Source organism: Chelonia mydas, chromosome 1 (assembly GCF_015237465.2).
Source record: "Chelonia mydas isolate rCheMyd1 chromosome 1, rCheMyd1.pri.v2, whole genome shotgun sequence".
NCBI classification, from domain to species: Eukaryota; Metazoa; Chordata; order Testudines; family Cheloniidae; genus Chelonia; species Chelonia mydas.
In genome coordinates this window covers 211,842,455-211,863,070 of record NC_057849.1, presented here as the reverse complement: position 1 = coordinate 211,863,070, position 20,616 = coordinate 211,842,455, and the positions used below count along the sequence as shown (strand labels likewise).

The 20,616-nt window shown below is 51.3% G+C and overlaps 1 protein-coding gene across 1 annotated transcript in view; it reads right to left on the bottom strand.

Moving 5' to 3' along the window:
- LOC102941373 (scavenger receptor cysteine-rich type 1 protein M130) overlaps positions 1 to 20,616 on the bottom strand; it is a 1,272,625-nt gene that overhangs the window by 745,366 nt on the left and 506,643 nt on the right. The window lies entirely within an intron of this gene.

Here is a 20,616-nt window from a genome sequence, read left to right as displayed (position 1 = left end):
GCTCCCTGTCCCCTGACTGCCCCGACCCCTATCCACACCCCTGCCCCCTGACAGCCCCCCTGGGACTCCCATCCCATCCGATTGCCCCCTGTTCCCTGTCCCCTGACTGCCCCCGGGACCCCCAGCTCTTATCCAACCCCCCCATTCACCACCCCCTTACCATGCTGCTCAGAGCAACAGGATCTCTCACAGGAGCTCACAGCCCCACCGCCGGCACTGCCCGACAGGAGCGGTGGGCCAGAGCGCTGGCAGCGTGGTGCCCTGAGGCTGCAGCGGAGGGGGGACAGTGGGGGAGGGGCCAGGAGCTCAGGGGCCAGGCGGGATGATCCCATGGGCCGGATGTGGGCCATAGTTTGCCCACCTCTGATCTAGCCTGACCAATCTAAGGCAGGCCACAGGACTCCCCTGAATAAATTCCTGTTAGAGTGGAGCCTAACTTTAACAAAAACATCCCCTATTCATTTTAAAATTGCCAACAAAGGAGAATTAACCACAACCCTCAGTAGGTCATACCAATGGTTAATTATCCTCACTATTAAAAAAAATAGTGCCTTATTTCTAGCCTGAATTTACTAACCTTCAACTTCCAGCCATTGGATCCTGTTATACCTTTGTCTGCAAATTTAAGAGCCCCTTGCCAAAGTTTTATTCTTCATGTAGGATCTCATAGACTGTGATCCAGTCACCCCCTAACATTCTCTTTGATAATCCTTCTTAAATATTGGACACCAGAACTAGACACAGTTTCTCCAGCAGTGGTAGAACAAGCGTCAGCTACAGAAGTAATATAACTCTGCTCCTACTCAATATTCCCCTCTTTCTACATCCAAGGATTGCATTAATGCTTTTGGCCACAGCATCACACTGGGAGATCTTGTTCAGCTGATTATCCACCATGAGCCCCAAGTCTTTCTCAGGGCCACTGCTTCCTAGGATAAAGTTCCCCCATCCTATAAGCAGCGTCTACATTCTTTGTTCCTAGATGGATAACTTCACATTTGGCCACATTAAAACACATATTATTTGCTTTTGTCCAGCTTACCAAGTGATCCAGGTCATTCTGTATCAGTGACCTGTCCTACTCACCCAGTCTGTTGTCATCTGCTAACTTTATCAGTGATGAATTTTTCTTTTCTTCCAGATCATTGATAAAAAAGGTTAAATAACATAAGGCCAAGAACTGATCCCTGCAGGGCCCCACTAGAAACATACCAACTCGATGATAAATCCCTGTTTACAGATACATTTTGAGACCTGTGTTGACCTGTAACCCCAACCTGATCTGAGTGTGCAAAATTGGATTATAAATCATGTATTAAGGCATAAAATCCTTGAAGATAGCGAAATAGAAGCTATTGGAGCTGTAATGCAAGACATGCAAGTAGGTTTACATAAGAATCTGTGTAACAACTAAGGTGGGCTTGACAATAAGCTGACGCCTGTTGGGCCTGTTAGTAGTTATGATAGCCTATGTAGGAAAGGTGTTTGCATGACTGCTTAACCAAACATTATAGGATTTAACAATAGTTTCCAATATGTATCTTGGGATACACAAGGACACCACAGAAGCTGGAAATAGTGGATTTCTAGGGGCTTTGTGGGGATTTGGAGAAACTATATTTATGTATTGAAACCACTGGAAAAAGAATGACACAAAAAGAGATAATGCTAGTAAGCGAAACCTAAATTATGGGCCCCGCAATGACAAATATAGGCAGGGGGCAGAGACCTAAATCAAAAATGGTCCCAGATGTGTGGGGGACATAAGGAAAGGAGTATAGAAGATGTTTGCAGATAAAGATACTAGCTAACCTACCTCATCACTTTTATAAACAGATGGTCAGGCCAATGCCTTGTTGAGGCATTAGAATGGTGGAAACCAGATCATCACTGCCCATTTCTGGTGCTCTCCACATACTATTCTCTTCACCTTTATCTCTAATAGTTGCCATAAGCTTGCAAGTATGTGAGACTTGGGAGTGTTTTGGTTTTATAGATATATGTAGAGAGAGAACCACTAGTCCAAAATAGATCTAATGCTTAGACCTAGGCATCATGATTTCAGCTCTACAGCATTTAACAAGACTCCTAATGAAGTCAAAATTAGCTCTGTTATTACAGAGGGGGAGGGGGAGACAGAATCAAAGTGGTGTTTGGGACCCACATCATCAGGTACACATACCTATCCACAACCTCTCTCAGTTCACTGGGCTTTGGAACCCATGTCCCTTGCCTAGCGAGTGCTACTTAGTTGAGGGCAAGTCCCTCCATCATAAAATGCCAAGTACAGTTCTACTGTCCTTGAATCACATAACTAGGATAACAACACTTTATTACTCTTGCCCCAATAACAAAGAGATTAGAATCATAGAATCATAGAATATCAGGGTTGGAAGAGACCTCAGGAGGTCATCTAGTCCAACCCCCTGCTCAAAGCAGGACCAATCCCCAATCAAATCATCCCAGCCAGGGCTTTTTCAAGCCTGACCTTAAAAACTTCCAAGGAAGGAGATTCTACCACCTCCCTAGGTAACGCATTCCAGTGTTTCACCACCTTCCTAGTGAAAAAGTTTTTCCTAATATCCAACCTAAACCTCCCCCACTGCAACTTGAGACCATTACTCCTTGTCCTGTCCTCTTCTACCACTGAGAATAGTCTAGAACCATCCTCTCTGGAACCACCTCTCAGGTAGTTGAAAGCAGCTATCAAATCCCCCCTCATTCTTCTCCTCCGCAGACTAAACAATCCCAGTTCCCTCAGCCTCTCCTCATAAGTCATGTGTTCCAGACCTCTAATCATTTTTGTTGCCCTTCGCTGGACTCTCTCCAATTTATCCACATCCTTCTTGTAGTGTGGGGCCCAAAACTGGACACAGTACTCCAGATGAGGCCTCACCAATGTCGAATAGAGGGGAGCGATCACGTCCCTCGATCGGCTCGCTATGCCCCTACTTATACATCCCAAAATGCCATTGGCCTTCTTGGCAACAAGGTCACACTGTTGACTCATATCCAGCTTCTCGTCCACTGTCACCCCTAGGTCCTTTTCCGCGGAACTGCTGCCTAGCCATTCGGTCCCTAGTCTGTTGCTGTGCATTGGGTTCTTCCGTCCTAAGTGCAGGACCCTGCACTTATCCTTATTGAACCTCATCAGGTTTCTTTTGGCCCAATCCTCCAATTTGTCTAGGTCCCTCTGTATCCTATCCCTGCCCTCCAGCGTATCTACCACTCCTCCCAGTTTAGTATCATCCGCAAATTTGCTGAGAGTGCAATCCACACCATCCTCCAGATCATTTATGAAGATATTGAACAAAACCAGCCCCAGGACCGACCCCTGGGGCACTCCACTTGACACCGGCTGCCAAGTAGACATGGAGCCATTGATCACTACCCGTTGAGCCCGACAGTCTAGCCAACTTTCTACCCACCTTATAGTGCATTCATCCAGCCCATACTTCTTTAACTTGCTGACAAGAATACTGTGGGAGACCGTGTCAAAAGCTTTGCTAAAGTCAAGAAACAATACATCCACTGCTTTCCCTTCATCCACAGAATCAGTAATCTCATCATAGAAGGCGATTAGATTAGTCAGGCATGACCTACCCTTGGTGAATCCATGCTGACTGTTCCTGATCACTTTCCTCTCGTGTAAGTGCTTCAGGATTGATTCCTTGAGGACCTGCTCCATGAGTTTTCCGGGGACTGAGGTGAGGCTGACTGCTCTGTAGTTCCCAGGATCCTCCTTCTTCCCTTTTTTAAAGATTGGCACTACATTAGCCTTTTTCCAGTCATCTGGGACTTCCCTGTTCGCCACGAGTTTTCAAAGATAATGACCAATGGCTCTACAATCACATCCGCCAATTCCTCGTCCGGCCCCATGGACTTGTGCATGTCCAGCTTTTCTAAATAGTCCCTAACCACCTCTTTCTCCACAGAGGGCTGGCCATCTACTGCCCATGTTGTGATGCCCAGCGCAGCAGTCTGGGAGCTGTCCTTGTTAGTGAAGACAGAGGCAAAAAAAGCATTGAGCACATTAGCTTTTTCCACATCCTCTGTCACTAGGTTGCCTCCCTCATTCAGTAAGGGGCCCACACTTTCCTTGGCTTTCTTCTTGTTGCCAACATACCTGAAGAAACCCTTCTTGTTACTCTTGACACCTCTTGCTAGCTGCAGCTCCAGGTGCGATTTGGCCCTCTGATTTCATTCCTACATGCCCGAGCAATATTTTTATACTCTTCCCTGGTCATATGTCCAACCTTCCACTTCTTGTAAGCTTCTTTTTTATGTTTAAGATCTGCTATGATTTCACCGTTAAGCCAAGCTCGTCGCCTGCCATATTTACTATTCTTTCGACTCATCGGGATGGTTTGTCCCTGTAACCTCAACAGGGATTCCTTGAAATACAGCCAGCTGTCCTGGACTCCTTTCCCCTTCATGTTAGTCCCCCAGGGGATCCTACCCATCCGCTCCCTGAGGGAGTCTAAGTCTGCTTTCCTGAAGTCCAGGGTCCGTATCCTGCTGCTTACCTTTCTTCCCTGTGTCGGGGATCCTGAACTCAACCAACTCATGGTCACTGCCTCCCAGACTCCCGTCCACTTTTGCTTCCCCCACTAATTCTTCCCTGTTTGTGAGCAGCAGGTCAAGAAAAGCTCCCCCCCAGTTGGCTCGTCTAGCACTTGCACCAGGAAATTGTCCCCTACGCTTTCCAAAAACTTCCTGGATTGTCTATGCACCGCTGTATTGCTCTCCCAGCAAATATCAGGAAAATTAAAGTCACCCATGAGAACCAGGGCGTGCAATCTAGTAGCTTCTGCGAGTTGCCGGAAGAAAGCCTCATCCACCTCATCCCCCTGGTCCGGTGGTCTATAGCAGACTCCCACCACTACATCACTCTTGTTGCTCACACTTCTAAACTTAATCCATAGACACTCAGGTTTTTCTGCAGTTTCGTACCGGAGCTCTGAGCAGTCATACTGCTCCCTTACATACAGTGCTACTCCCCCACCTTTTCTGCCCTGCCTGTCCTTCCTGAACAGTTTATAACCATCCATGACAGTACTCCAGTCATGTGAGTTATCCCACCAAGTCTCTGTTATTCCAATCACATCATAATTCCTTGACATCACCAGGACCTCCAGTTCTCCCTGCTTGTTTCCAAGGCTTTGTGCATTCGTATATAAGCACTTGAGATAACCTGCTGATTGTCCCTCATTCTCAGTATGCTCAGACTTGGGATCCCACAGCAGCCAAAGTGACCATTTGGGCAAGCAGTCCCATCATGCTAGGCGGGGTGGGTGTGCCCATGCAAACAAGATCAGTCCCTAAGGTCCTTTTCCACAGCTCAGCACCAGATGTCAGGGTAGAGCTCATTCTGGCTCTGCTTACATATGTATGTTTTCGTATAATTATGCTTATGCTTGGATTTATTTGGATTTTAAATAAATTTAAACAAAGTCTTCCTGTTCCTATTTGTGTGATTCACCAGTCTCACTTAATAATAATCTTTGGTAGCTCCCTGAGTAAGGAACCTGTTATTAGTGACCTGTTCAATTTGCACCCTAAACTTATCAAAGGCTACACCTGTCAGGTAACCACTTTTTAATTCATAACCAAGTTGAACATTATTTATCAACAAAATTTGTAATCTCACCAAAAAGGGACATCAGGTTAATTTGACAGGATCCATTTTCCATAAACCCATGTTGTTTGGCATTAATTAAATTATACTCATTTAATTCTCTATTGATTGAGTCCCATATCAGAAGTTCTATTATTTTCCCTGGAACCAATGTCAGCCTCACAGACCTATATTTACCTTCAGGGGTTCTCAAATTGCGGGGGGCATGACCCCTCAAGGGGTCACGAGGGTATTACATAGAGGGTTGCGAGCCATTAGCCTCCACCCACAAACCCAACTTCGCCTCCAACATTTATAATAGTGTTGAATATGAATATATAATAACAAGTGGATAAATAGGTTACTTGATATAGATAGATAGATAGATAGATAGATATTTTAATTTTTATAGCGGCCTTCACTTCCCCTCAAAGCCAGGTTGGTTTATTTTTAACTGCTGCAGCCCTTCTTCTTTCTTCTTTAAACCCCTGCTAATAAAGCAGGAGATGGATTAATTGTTAATTATTCTTATTAATAATCAAATCGTTATTACATTTATATTATTGAGGCACCCAAAGGCCCATTCAGGTCACAGATATAGACACACTCCCAGCTCCAGAGACCTGACAGTCCAAAAGACTCAAGAACAGATGCAGGATTGGATATGGGAGAAATAACATAGAAGCAAATTCAAATGGTGATGATTGGTACAATTTCCTGTTTTGTCGTTACTGTTTGTTTAAGTAGCAGTAGGGCTGAGTGAGGGGGAATGGCAGGATTGGGGAGCGGAGGCTGGTTAAAATAAGGAGAGGGAAGAAAAGGCAAGAGGCACACCCAGAGCTCCTCACCTGCCAAGCGAGTCACTGTCAAGTGTTTTTCCGGAATCACAATAGAGGGAGGGATCTCAAGAAGGGATTCGAAGGAGGATTAGGTGTTGGCTGCACAGATTTTTTCGGGGCGTTTTCTCCATAAAGAAAGGGCAACATGGGAGAAAATGGAGAGGTAAAGAGTTAAAGATGTTTCCCTTAATCCAAGTATTTGTAACAACTCTCTTTAGGAAGAGCCTGAGGTGGTGTGATGCCAGCCAGTCATTATTCTGAGCTATATACCCCTTGCCTTGTGCTTGTTACATTAATTGTCTGTGTCCCAAGAATCAAGTAAACTTGTTTTCAGGGAGTCTTCCCCCTACTGACAGAACTGGTGGGCATAATGTGTGCTAAACATCCTGCTACTGCAAGAGAGGGTCATGGCCTACTCAGGAAGCCCTAAGATCTGCCTCTACCACTAATGATCATGGTCTAGGCAGGAAACCCCAAGGTCTATTAGTCGGACAACTGTGAATATTACAGGTGGTGCTGGGTGATTTCTCTTGTACAACAGCTGATCTGAGTGACACAACCTGGTTCTAGTGACTTGTCCTTTTCTACAATTGGGCATGTCCTACACTGGTAATTGGTCTTGTAATGATCACCTTTGGCACATGGGATTTCTTCCCTAGTTTACAAAATAATCTGCCTCTAATGTCTCCCAACTGATGTCTAATACAATATAGAATCTATGAGGGTGAGAAACAGCTTTGATACATACAGTTTGTACAGCAGTTTTTCTTCCCGCACCAGAGATGGGGGTTAGCCGATGATCTGAGGCTGTGGTAAACCTGACGTCAGGAGGGGGCTCATCGCTCATATATGGTGGTGTTTGTTGCTTTTGAGTTTTATTGGATGTTTTAGCTTCATACATTCACAGATAAAACCACTGATAATAACTAAAAAGGCAGATGGGTTTGCTATTGGTTCCTTCCCGCAGCTGATGCCAGCCTCTGAATCTATATATTTCCCTTCCACTGCTTTGTTGTCACTTGTCAGATACAGAGGAGCCCTGGCAGGTGCTTAGGTGCAGTCAGAGTATTGAGAGGAGGGGACAGCAAGTCATACTGGCAATGAAGGGACATCTCTCCACTCCAGTGCTGTGGCTTCTTCTCCTCACAATTCAGGTCATAGCAGGTAAGTCTCCCTTGTGTTTCACCAGGGGAGCTGGGTTAACTGGGACTAGGATGGTAACTTTTACACTCTGCTTTTTACCATCCATGTCTGGCTTGGAGGTTGTGACTTTTCCTTTTACGATTGGACCTTGCTACTGTTACAGAGGCTGTTTTTACCTTGAGATTAGACTATTGCAATGACCTCTGTGTGGGGCTGCACCTTAAAACCATTCAGAGAACAACGCTGGTGTAAATGGCAGCTACTCACTGAGCAGCGCATCTGGCTGGGAGCTGTGCTGCAGGGTCTGCACGGGCTGCCCATCTCTGGGTGGAGGTTAAGGTGTTGGTGATGATTTATAAAGGCCTAAATGGCCTGGAACCAGCTTCTCTGAGGGATCACCTCTCTCCCTGTGCCGTATGGCCAGAGCTGTGGTTAACAGGGGTGCCCGAGCTGGTTCCCCCTTTTATAAAGGAGAGGGGTGGCTGGCAGGGTGCCCTCTGTGAGGGCTCCAGGACTCTAGAACTTGCTCACCCTTTGGGCCAAAATAGCACAAATTTGGTGAAGACCTTTTGGGCACACTGCAAAATACACTTGTTTGAGGGGTGGGGGTTGTGAAGGACACAGGCTGTGCATCACATAATGAAAAAGGGGTGGAAGGAGTTTCTGTAGGTGTCTGGCTAGCTGAGTTTCTATTGAAATGGTCACTTAATGCTGCTGGAATTTGTGTGTTATCAATGCCGTCTGGGTGCCTAGAGCCTTGGCTAGGCATCACTTTAGTGTTTTAAATCCCAATAAATACATCAATAATTTGGGATCCAACAGAAATGTCTGTTTGGTCCAGAATCCAACAGCTCCAAGGGCCAAGTCCTGGCTCCTCACTCCCCCATTCACTCACTGAAGCCAGTAGAAGTTTTGCATGTGTGAGATGAGCAGGATTTTCCCAAATAAACCCAGAGCTGATTCATGCCACAGAGAGGGTGAGGGGGGGTGAGGTAGAGTGCAGTGTGCAATGCCCGGTGCGCGTGAGGATACTGGAAGTTCTGCCAGCAGGAAGATTTATCCTGCAGGAGTCCTGACTCCCTCCCTCCCCCAAGGTTTCTGCTGGAGCAGAGACACTTTGAATCCTAGCTGGAGCCTAGAGAAGCTTGACCAGCACAAGCTCCATGGCAGAGGTGCTGCATCAGGGCGTCTCACAGCCACATTGGTTTCATTCCCTCAAGGCCGCCCCTGCCCAGTTTCAGGGCTGCTCTCATTCCTCCAGCACAGAGAGAGTTGAAGGCTCTTTGCCAAGCTGTGTCCCAGCTCCAGGAAGACGTAACACTAGTGGGGGGGGCTACGCCCTGTGTTACAGCAGCATGAGCTGGCGCAACGCAGGGAGTGAATCTGGCCCAGAGATTCCAAAACTGATTAACAATAGGATTAAAATCGATTGTGGGACCCAGATATGATTTAAATAATACAGTGATTGGAACCTGTTTGGCTGGTATTAAGAGGATGAAAATGATCCCGGTGTTTGGCAGGAAAAGTCTGCCAGGATGGTCTGGCCATGTACTGGTGTGAACTGCACTGTTCTCTAAGCTCCGTGGAGGCTCCTTACACATGGTGTCCCCAGCTCAGCCATCCACAGCTGCAACCAGCCTGTTCCAGGGCTCACAGTGGAACTCTGCATGTAGCCGTAACTCCTGGGCATAGTAATGATGCCGGGACTTGCTCCCAGTCTCAGGGACAGTCCTGGGTCGTCAAACCCTGTCCTGGGGGCCAGTTCTCCCAGTCCATATCTGAGGACTGTGTGGCAGGCAGTTGCCCATCCTCACAGTCCCTGTGAACTGCCTTGCTCACAGCAGCCAGCTTTGCCTCTCCACAACCCCCAGAAATGCAAACAGCCCTAGAGACAACTGGGGGCAGGGGGTGGAGCTCAAAGCTACTGGGAGAAAAGCAGCGTGCAGGGAGTGGGGACAGAGTCTGCTCCTCATCTGGGGAAGGAGCAGCCTGTACATGCAGGGCAGAGAGGCCAGGTAGAAAGGGGAAAAGAGGAGGGGGAAGAGCCCAAGGGAGCAGGGCGGGAGGAGACCAGCAGAAGAGAGAAATGTGTGGGGCAGGTGGGGAGAGGAAGCTCCTTTAGGGAGCACAAGGCTGTAATGCCAAGCACCACAGAACAAAAATTGCGAAGTTAAAAAAACCATCCAGTCTCATTTTTCCATCCGTCTTTGGACTTTAGAACCCACCTCTACTCCTCTGCCAGCGTGGGGTGAGAATCGCAGGCTGAAAAGTCACCCTTTAGTGCTCCCAAACTGCACGACTCCCCCGGCTGCTCAGCTGGAGACTGCGCTTACCCTCCTCTCACCCCTAAGACGGGAACTGCCGTCCATTGCCCAGCACTGCCTTCGCTCTCCCTCCTGGTTCAGTTCCTCTGACAGGGGAAGGGCTGGCTGGGAAATAGCTTGACAGCCACTGAGTTAATTCATACAGCGTAGTTCACACTCGCACACAGAACTTCTGTTACTGTTCAGGGGTGAGTTACAGACAGAGATACTGGAGACCTTCACACTGACATCAACCATTCACACCAACTACCGTGTCACCGTAATACGAGGGGAATGATTTAGCCATTTGCAAATATCAACACTTCCCAGGCTTCCCCCACCCCACCCCCGCATCTTCTCTTCCTGAAACTGGGAAGCACTGCCCCCATTCTAGAGACCCCTACCCTCTCCTGCCATGTCTCCTTCGCTCCTGCCCCTCCCACTCCTGACCCCATCCCCTGCCTACTCCAGACTCTGTTCCCCTCCCCAATACTTCCTCATGTCCCCCTGCTCCAGAATCCCTCCCCTACCTCCTGTCCGCCCACACCAGACCCCCCCACTCCATCCCCACTCCTCCATCCTCCCCAATACTCCCGCATGTGCCCCTGCTCCAGGCTACCTCCACTCACTCCCATCCTCTGCGCCACACCCCTCCCCTCCTCGTCCTCTTTCTGCCCTGCTTCAGGCCCCCTCACTCCTCCCCCTACACGTGATCACCCTTCCCCACCCCTACCTCCCCCTTCCCCACATTTGAGAGCCCCCTTTTCTCCCCATGCCTTATTCTACCCCCCTCTCTGCTCCTTCTCCCTTCCCCTCTCTTCCTCCTGCCCGATTCCTCACCCCCTCCTCACTTCTCACTCCTGTCCCCCACTCCAGACCCCTCCTCTCTCCACCTCTCCATTCAGACCCCCTTCTCTAAACCCCATTCTCCTCCCCTCCCTCCTGCCCCCTGCTCAATAACCTCCTCCAGCCCCATGCTCCCTCTCTCCCTCCAGACCACCCTGTGCTCCATCCCCACTCCTCTTGCCTGCCCCAATTTCAGATCCCTGTCCCCCTCCCCTCCCTTCTGACTCTCTTTCCTGCTTCCCTGCTAACTCCCAATGCAGACACCCCTCCCCTCCCCATTTCTCCCTCCTGCCCCCACTTTCCGACCTCCATCCCGCCCCCCACTCCAGACCCACCTTCTGCCCCTTCCTACCATCCTTTCCAAACCCTCCTCCCCTCTGTCCCTCCTGCCCCCTGCTACAGACTCTCTCTCGTCCCCACCCTCTTTCCTCCCCTTGCTCCAGAACCCCCTCTCCACCCTTCCCTCCGGCCAACTCATCGTCTTTACCCCATTCCCTTGCCAACCTTGAATCTGCCTCCTGTCCCCGCCATGCCCTGCTCCCCTCATTCTCCCCATCCTCCTTTCACTGGGTCTCTGCTGCCCATCACGGTCCCTGAGTCGAGTCCAGTCCCCACAGCCACACAGAGACAGCCGTGTTCCCAATGGGCTTTAGTGGGAAGTAGCAGCCAGCTTTACTCAGGGGGTCCTCACCCCCACATGCCGACAGACTGTAGGGAGATGGCAGCATCTCACTGGCTTCAGCCCCAGTGACAGTGACAGGAGATGGTGCCATTTGGAATCAGGGAAACTCAGTGAGTTGGCGCCTTTCATCGTGTTCTCACGAGACAGGTAAAAACACCCCAAACCGCCAGAGTGGGGATAAAATGGGGAGAGCTGCAGCACTGACAGCCCCGACCATGAGGCCCTGAGACGGGATCAGGTGGTGCCATGAGGCAGCTCTGGGCATGTCCCCTTCTCCTGGCTCTGGGTGCGGATCCCCTGCTGGCGGGCGCCGACTCTGCTGTGATAACGCTGGGGAGGGGGGTCCCTGCTCGCTCTGACCGTGCTCTGTGTCTCTCTTTGAAGGTGTTAACTTGCTGAGGCTGGCGGATGGAGGCAGCCCCTGTGCCGGGAGAGTGGAGGTTAAACACCAGGATCAGTGGGGGACGGTGTGTGATCACGGCTGGGACATGGCAGATGCTGGGGTTGTCTGTAAGGAGTTGGGATGTGGAGCTGCTGTCAGTGCTCCTGGAAATGCACATTTTGGACGAGGATCTGGACCAATTTGGCTAAAAAACGTTGCCTGTGATGGTACCAAGTCTGCTCTCCGGCACTGTGCGAACGAGGGATGGGGTGAGAATGACTGCGGGCATGGAGAGGATGCTGGAGTGACCTGTTCAGGTAAGAATCAGCCAGCTCAGTCTTGAAAGGCAAATGCCCTGAGACAAAAGGGCTTTAACCCAGAAGGCATCGTGTGCCTGTCACTGTAATGAGAAATTAACAAAAACCAGAACCACTCCTGTAATGATTGTTATTACTGGACTGTAATTATTACTAATCATGTCACTGGCCAATGAGGAGCCCCCTGTGTGACTGTGAAGGGTTTTCGTTATCTCATTTCCAGTTGTTTCAATGCCACATCTTTCCTTTCCCTCTAAAAATGCAGATACGAGAGAAAATGGAAAAGGAAAATGTCAGGTTGGTCCTAAGTCGCTGCGACACTTTTGAAAATGTTACACTCATGCTAAAATGCAGACCCAGACACCCAACGGCAGAGGTACAGAGGCTGGGGCATGTATGTAGCCCCTTTGCCACCCTCATAGGGTGATGGAGGAATGGGCAGATTCTCCCAGCTTGGCCAGAACTAGATTTAGCTGAGAGCACTCCCCCCTCTGCTCTGTTACTTCTCACATTTTGGACCAACCAGTAATAGAAAATTTCAAAATATCTCAGACCTGTAGATCTAGCGTAGCATAGAGAGCTCAGCCAAAAATATACCTCAACCCTACACAGCACAGGAATATCATATTATGGAGTCATTTTTTGTGACTCAGTAGTTAACATGACAGCTACAGACCCAGAGAGCCTGTGTGTAACTGCAGCTGGGTGTGTCCTAACCTGTGTGAATGCTGGTGAAAGTGCAGGCTAGAGGGCTTTGCTGTTTGTCATAGCAGTACAGTGTGAAATGGAGCCCAGGCCGGTGCATCAGGGGGCTCAGTGGTACCCCAGTTCCAGGTGGCACCCCCTGGGGAATACATCACAATAGCGTTTCACAACTATTGAACACTTTAAATTGTGTGGGAAAACAATTATGTGGGCTCCAGGCAAACAAATGAGAAAATATCAGGGATGGACTAAAGCTGTGGGTTTTACTCCCAGACCCAGATCTGAACTTGTCAATGTTCAGAGTGCTGGGTGGGGTCATTATTCCAGGTTGGGCCACAGAAGTGTTGCAAGCATATGATAGGAGCAGTATATAAATGTGATTGTTCTCCTGAAAGGTGGTGCTAATGGCTGCCATCACAGGGTCTTGCATCAAATGCGAATCACAGACCTCATGAAAGCCAATGGCTGGGCCCAGCACACTCTATTAGGCTCAATAGACAGAACCATCAAAATCCTTTATGTAGTAAGAACATCTCCAGACAGTGGGGGCTATTGCCCAAGGCACTGGACACATGGTCAGGGCAGAGCTAGCCCTGGGTTTCCCTTGTTGCCAGTGCAGGGGCCAGGATATTGGTGTTGGACTATGTCTGTTGGAGGGAGAAGCCAGCAGAAGGAGTTGTGAATGCGATCCTAGAAGGGAGCAAAGAACCAAAGCCTGTTGGAGCTCGCTGGAGGGGCAGGCTGGGGATTTCTGAGCATTGACGCTGCCGGCTGTTGTTAGGTTCAACTGTATTCAGGGAAACAGAACTCTGTGTGCACTTAGCCTTGGGCCCTACCACGAGTGAACGTCACTGAGTTAACCTGATTGAAAAAAGCCCCTTTTCTCCTAGTGCAGACCAGGCCCAAGGGGTTTCCTTTGGGGCTAGAATGAACAGAGCAGCACCTAATAACCTTCCCTATGGACTGCAGCAAAGTGACCATTTTGTATTTGCTTGGCATTAAAGGAGCAGGATGGACTGGCCACGTACTGGTGTGAACTGCACTGTTCTCTCAGCTCCATGGAGGCTCCTTACACATGGTGTCCCCAGCTCAGCCATCCACAGCTGCAACCAGCCTGTTCCAGGGCTCACAGTGGAACTCTGCATGTAGCCGTAACTCCTAGGCATAGTAATGATGCCGGGACTTGCTCCCAGTCTCAGGGACAGTCCTGGGTCGTCAAACCCTACCTGGGGGCCAGTTCTCCCAGGCAATATCTGAGAACTGTGTGGCAGGCAGTTGCCCCACCTCACAGTCCCTGTGAACTGCCTCGCTCACAGCAGCCAGCTTTGCCTCTCCACAACCCCCAGAAATGCAAACAGCCCTAGAGACAACTGGGGACAGGGGGTGGAACTCAGAGCAACTGGGAGAAAAGCAGCTTGCAGGGAGTGGGGGCAGAGTCGGCTCCTCATCTGAGGAAGGAGCAGCCTGTACATGCAGGGCAGAGAGGCCAGGTAGAAAGGGGAGAAGAGGAGGGGGAAGAGCCCAAGGGAGCAGGGCGGGAGGAGACCAGCAGAAGAGAGAAATGTGTGGGGCAGGTGGGGAGAGGAAGCTCCGTTAGGGAGCAGAAGGCTGTAATGCCAAGCGCCACAGAACAAAAATTGCGAAGTTAAAAAAACCATCCAGTCTCATTTTTCCATCCGTCTTTGGACTTTAGAACCCACCTCTACTCCTCTGCCAGCGTGGGGTGAGAATCGCAGGCTGAAAAGTCACCCTTTAGTGCACCCGAACTGCACGACTCCCCCTGGCTGCTCAGCTGGAGACTGCGCTTACCCTCCCCTCACCCCTAAGACGGGAACTGCCGTCCATTGCCCAGCACTGCCTTCGCTCTCCCTCCTGGTTCAGTTCCTCTGACAGGGGAAGGGCTGGCTGGGAAATAGCTTGACAGCCACTGAGTTAATTCATACAGCGTAGTTCACACTCGCACACAGAGCTTCTGTTACTGTTCAGGGGTGAGTTACAGACAGACCCCCCACCCCACCCCCGCAACTTCTCTGCCTGAAACTGGGAAGCACTACCCCCATTCTAGAGACCCCTACCCTCTCCTGCCGAGTCTCCTTCTCTCCTGCCCCCTCCCACTCCTGACCCCATCCCCTGCCTACTCCAGACTCTGTTCCCCTCCCCAATACTCCCTCCTGTCCCCCTGTTCCAGAATCCCTCCCCTACCTCCTGTCCACCAGCACCAGACTCCCCCCATTCCATCCCCACTCCTCCATCCTCCCCAATACTCCCGCATGTGCCCCTGCTCCAGGCTACCTCCACTCACTCCCATCCTCTGCCCCACACCCCTCCCCTCCTTGTCCTCTTTCTGCCCTGCTTCAGGCCCCCTCAATACTCCCCCTACACGTGATCACCCTTCCCCACCCCTACCTCCCCCTTCCCCACATTTGAGAGCCCCCTTTTCTCCCCATGCCTTATTCTACCCCCCTCTCTGCTCCTTCTCCCTTCCCCTCTCTTCCTCCTGCCCGATTCCTCATCCCTCCTCACTTCTCACTCCTGTCCCCCACTCCAGACCCCTCCTCTCTCCACCTCTCCATTCAGACCCCCTTCTCTAAACCCCATTCTCCTCCCCTCCCTCCTGCCCCTGCTCAATAACCTCCTCCAGCCCCATGCTCCCTCTCTCCCTCCAGACCACCCTGTGCTCCATCCCCACGCCTCCCGCCTGCCCCAATTTCAGATCCCTGTCCCCCTCCCCTCCCTTCTGACTCTCTTTCCTGCTTCCCTGCTAACTCCCAATGCAGACACCCCTCCCCTCCCCATTTCTCCCTCCTGCCCCCACTTTCCGACCTCCATCCCGCCCCCCACTCCAGACCCACCTTCTCACTCCTGCCCCTTCCTACCGTCCTTTCCAGACCCTTCTCCCCTCTGTCCCTCCTGCCCCCTGCTACAGACTCTCTCTCTTCCCCACCCTCTTTCCTCCCCTTGCTCCAGAACCCCCTCTCCACCCTTCCCTCCGGCCAACTCATCGTCTTTACCCCATTCCCTTGCCAACCTTGAATCTGCCTCCTGTCCCCGCCATGCCCTGCTCCCCTCATTCTCCCCATCCTCCTTTCACTGGGTCTCTGCTTCCCATCACAGTCCCTGAGTCGAGTCCAGTCCCCACAGCCACACAGAGACAGCCGTGTTCCCAGTGGGCTTTAGTGGGAAGTAGCAGCCAGCTTTACTCAGGGGGTCCTCACCCCCACATGCCGACAGACTGTAGGGAGATGGCAGCATCTCACTGGCTTCAGCCCCAGTGACAGTGACAGGAGATGGTGCCATTTGGAATCAGGGAAACTCAGTGAGTTGGCGCCTTTCATCGTGTTCTCACGAGACAGGTAAAAACACCCCAAACCGCCAGAGTGGGGATAAAATGGGGAGAGCTGCAGCACTGACAGCCCCGACCATGAGGCCCTGAGACGGGATCAGGTGGCGCACTGAGGTGCTCTGGGCATGTCCCCTTCTCCTGGCTCTGGGTGCGGATCCCCTGCTGGCGGGCGCCGACTCTGCTGTGATAACGCTGGGGAGGGGGGTCCCTGCTCGCTCTGACCGTGCTCTGTGTCTCTCTTTGAAGGTGTTAACTTGCTGAGGCTGGCGGATGGAGGCAGCCCCTGTGCCAGGAGAGTGGAGGTTAAACACCAGGATCAGTGGGGGACGGTGTGTGATCACGGCTGGGACATGGCAGATGCTGGGGTTGTCTGTAAGGAGTTGGGATGTGGAGCTGCTGTCAGTGCTCCTGGAAATGCACATTTTGGACGAGGATCTGGACCAATTTGGCTAAAAAACGTTGCCTGTGATGGTACCAAGTCTGCTCTCCGGCACTGTGCGAACGAGGGATGGGGTGAGAATGACTGCGGGCATGGAGAGGATGCTGGAGTGACCTGTTCAGGTAAGAATCAGCCAGCTCAGTCTTGAAAGGCAAATGCCCTGAGACAAAAGGGCTTTAACCCAGAAGGCATCGTGTGCCTGTCACTGTAATGAGAAATTAACAAAAACCAGAACCACTCCTGTAATGATTGTTATTACTGGACTGTAATTATTACTAATCATGTCACTGGCCAATGAGGAGCCCCCTGTGTGACTGTGAAGGGTTTTCGTTATCTCATTTCCAGTTGTTTCAATGCCACATCTTTCCTTTCCCTCTAAAAATGCAGATACGAGAGAAAATGGAAAAGGAAAATGTCAGGTTGGTCCTAAGTCGCTGCGACGCTTTTGAAAATGTTACACTCATGCTAAAATGCAGACCCAGACACCCAACGGCAGAGGTACAGAGGCTGGGGCATGTATGTAGCCCCTTTGCCACCCTCATAGGGTGAAGGAGGAATGGGCAGATTTTCCCAGCTTGGCCAGAACTAAATTTAGCTGAGAGCACTCCCCCCTCTGCTCTGTTACTTCTCACATTTTGGACCAACCAGTAATAGAAAATTTCAAAATATCTCAGACCTGTAGATCTAGCGTAGCATAGAGAGCTCAGCCAAAAATATACCTCAACCCTACACAGCACAGGAATATCATATTATGGAGTCATTTTTTGTGACTCAGTAGTTAACATGACAGCTACAGACCCAGAGAGCCTGTGTGTAACTGCAGCTGGGTGTGTCCTAACCTGTGTGAATGCTGGTGAAAGTGCAGGCTAGAGGGCTTTGCTGTTTGTCATAGCAGTACAGTGTGAAAGGGAGCCCAGGCCGGTGCATCAGGGGGCTCAGTGGTACCCCAGTTCCAGGTGGCACCCCCCGGGGAATACATCACAATAGCGTTTCACAACTATTGAACACTTTAAATTGTGTGGGAAAACAATTATGTGGGCTCCAGGCAAACAAATGAGAAAATATCAGGGATGGACTAAAGCTGTGGGTTTTACTCCCAGACCCAGATCTGAACTTGTCGATGTTCAGGGTGCTGGGTGGGGTCATTATTCCAGGTTGGGCCACAGAAGTGTTGCAAGCATATGATAGGTGCAGTATATAAATGTGATTGTTCTCCTGAAAGGTGGTGCTAATGGCTGCCATCACAGGGTCTTGCATCAAATGCGAATCACAGACCTCATGAAAGCCAATGGCTGGGCCAAGCACACTCTATTAGGCTCAATAGACAGAACCATCAAAATCCTTTATGTAGTAAGAACATCTCCAGACAGTGGGGGCTATTGCCCAAGGCACTGGCCACATGGTCAGGGCAGAGCTAGCCCGGGGTTTCCCTTGTTGCCAATGCAGGGGCCAGGATATTGTTGTTGGACTATGTCTGTTGGAGGGAGAAGCCAGTAGAAGGAGTTGTGAATGCGATCCTAGAAGGGAGCAGAGAACCAAAGCCTGTTGGAGCTCGCTGGAGGGGCAGGCTGGGGATCTCTGAGCATTGACGCTGCCGGCTGTTGTTAGGTTCAACTGTATTCAGGGAAACAGAACTCTGTGTGCACTTAGCCTTGGGCCCTACCACGAGTGAACGTCACTGAGTTAACTCAATTAAAAAAAGCCCCTTTTCTCCTAGTGCAGACCAGGCCCAAGGGGTTTCCTTTGGGGCTAGAATGAACAGAGCAGCACCTAATAACCTTCCCTATGGACTGCAGCAAAGTGACCATTTTGTATTTGCTTGGCATTAAAGGAGCAGGATGGACTGGCCACGTACTGGTGTGAACTGCACTGTTCTCTCAGCTCCATGGAGGCTCCTTACACATGGTGTCCCCAGCTCAGCCATCCACAGCTGCAACCAGCCTGTTCCAGGGCTCACAGTGGAACTCTGCATGTAGCCGTAACTCCTAGGCGTAGTAATGATGCCGGGACTTGCTCCCAGTCTCAGGGACAGTCCTGGGTCGTCAAACCCTACCTGGGGGCCAGTTCTCCCAGGCAATATCTGAGAACTGTGTGGCAGGCAGTTGCCCCACCTCACAGTCCCTGTGAACTGCCTCGCTCACAGCAGCCAGCTTTGCCTCTCCACAACCCCCAGAAATGCAAACAGCCCTAGAGACAACTGGGGGCAGGGGGTGGAACTCAGAGCAACTGAGAGAAAAGCAGCGTGCAGGGAGTGGGGACAGAGTCTGCTCCTCATCTGGGGAAGGAGCAGCCTGTACATGCAGGGCAGAGAGGCCAGGTAGAAAGGGGAGAAGAGGAGGGGGAAGAGCCCAAGGGAGCAGGGCGGGAGGAGACCAGCAGAAGAGAGAAATGTGTGGGGCAGGTGGGGAGAGGAAGCTCCTTTAGGGAGCACAAGGCTGTAATGCCAAGCACCACAGAACAAAAATTGCGAAGTTAAAAAAACCATCCAGTCTCATTTTTCCATCCGTCTTTGGACTTTAGAACCCACCTCTACTCCTCTGCCAACGTGGGGTGAGAATTGCAGGCTGAAAAGTCACCCTTTAGTGCACCCGAACTGCACGACTCCCCCGGCTGCTCAGCTGGAGACTGCGCTTACCCTCCCCTCACCCCTAAGACGGGAACTGCCGTCCATTGCCCAGCACTGCCTTCGCTCTCCCTCCTGGTTCAGTTCCTCTGACAGAGGAAGGGCTGGCTGGGAAATAGCTTGACAGCCACTGAGCTAATTCATACAGCGTAGTTCACACTCGCACACAGAACTTCTGTTACTGTTCAGGGGTGAGTTACAGACAGACCCCCCACCCCACCCCCGCAACTTCTCTGCCTGAAACTGGGAAGCACTACCCCCATTCTAGAGACCCCTACCCTCTCCTGCCGAGTCTCCTTCTCTCCTGCCCCCTCCCACTCCTGACCCCATCCCCTGCCTACTCCAGACTCTGTTCCCCTCCCCAATACTCCCTCCTGTCCCCCTGTTCCAGAATCCCTCCCCTACCTCCTGTCCACCAGCACCAGACTCCCCCCATTCCATCCCCACTCCTCCATCCTCCCCAATACTCCCGCATGTGCCCCTGCTCCAGGCTACCTCCACTCACTCCCATCCTCTGCGCCACACCCCTCCCCTCCTTGTCCTCTTTCTGCCCTGCTTCAGGCCCCCTCACTACTCCCCCTACACGTGATCACCCTTCCCCACCCCTACCTCCCCCTTCCCCACATTTGAGAGCCCCCTTTTCTCCCCATGCCTTATTCTACCCCCCTCTCTGCTCCTTCTTCCTTCCCCTCTCTTCCTCCTGCCCGATTCCTCACCCCCTCCTCACTTCTCACTCCTGTCCCCCACTCCAGACCCCTCCTCTCTCCACCTCTCCATTCAGACCCCCTTCTCTAAACCCCATTCTCCTCCCCTCCCTCCTGCCCCCTGCTCAATAACCTCCTCCAGCCCCATGCTCCCTCTCTCCCTCCAGACCACCCTGTGCTCCATCCCCACGCCTCCCGCCTGCCCCAATTTCAGATCCCTGTCCCCCTCCCCTCCCTTCTGACTCTCTTTCCTGCTTCCCTGCTAACTCCCAATGCAGACACCCCTCCCCTCCCCATTTCTCCCTCCTGCCCCCACTTTCCGACCTCCATCCCGCCCCCCACTCCAGACCCACCTTCTCACTCCTGCCCCTTCCTACCGTCCTTTCCAGACCCTTCTCCCCTCTGTCCCTCCTGCCCCCTGCTACAGACTCTCTCTCTTCCCCACCCTCTTTCCTCCCCTTGCTCCAGAACCCCCTCTCCACCCTTCCCTCCGGCCAACTCATCGTCTTTACCCCATTCCCTTGCCAACCTTGAATCTGCCTCCTGTCCCCGCCATGCCCTGCTCCCCTCATTCTCCCCATCCTCCTTTCACTGGGTCTTTGCTGCCCATCACGGTCCCTGAGTCGAGTCCAGTCCCCACAGCCATACAGAGACAGCCGTGTTCCCAATGGGC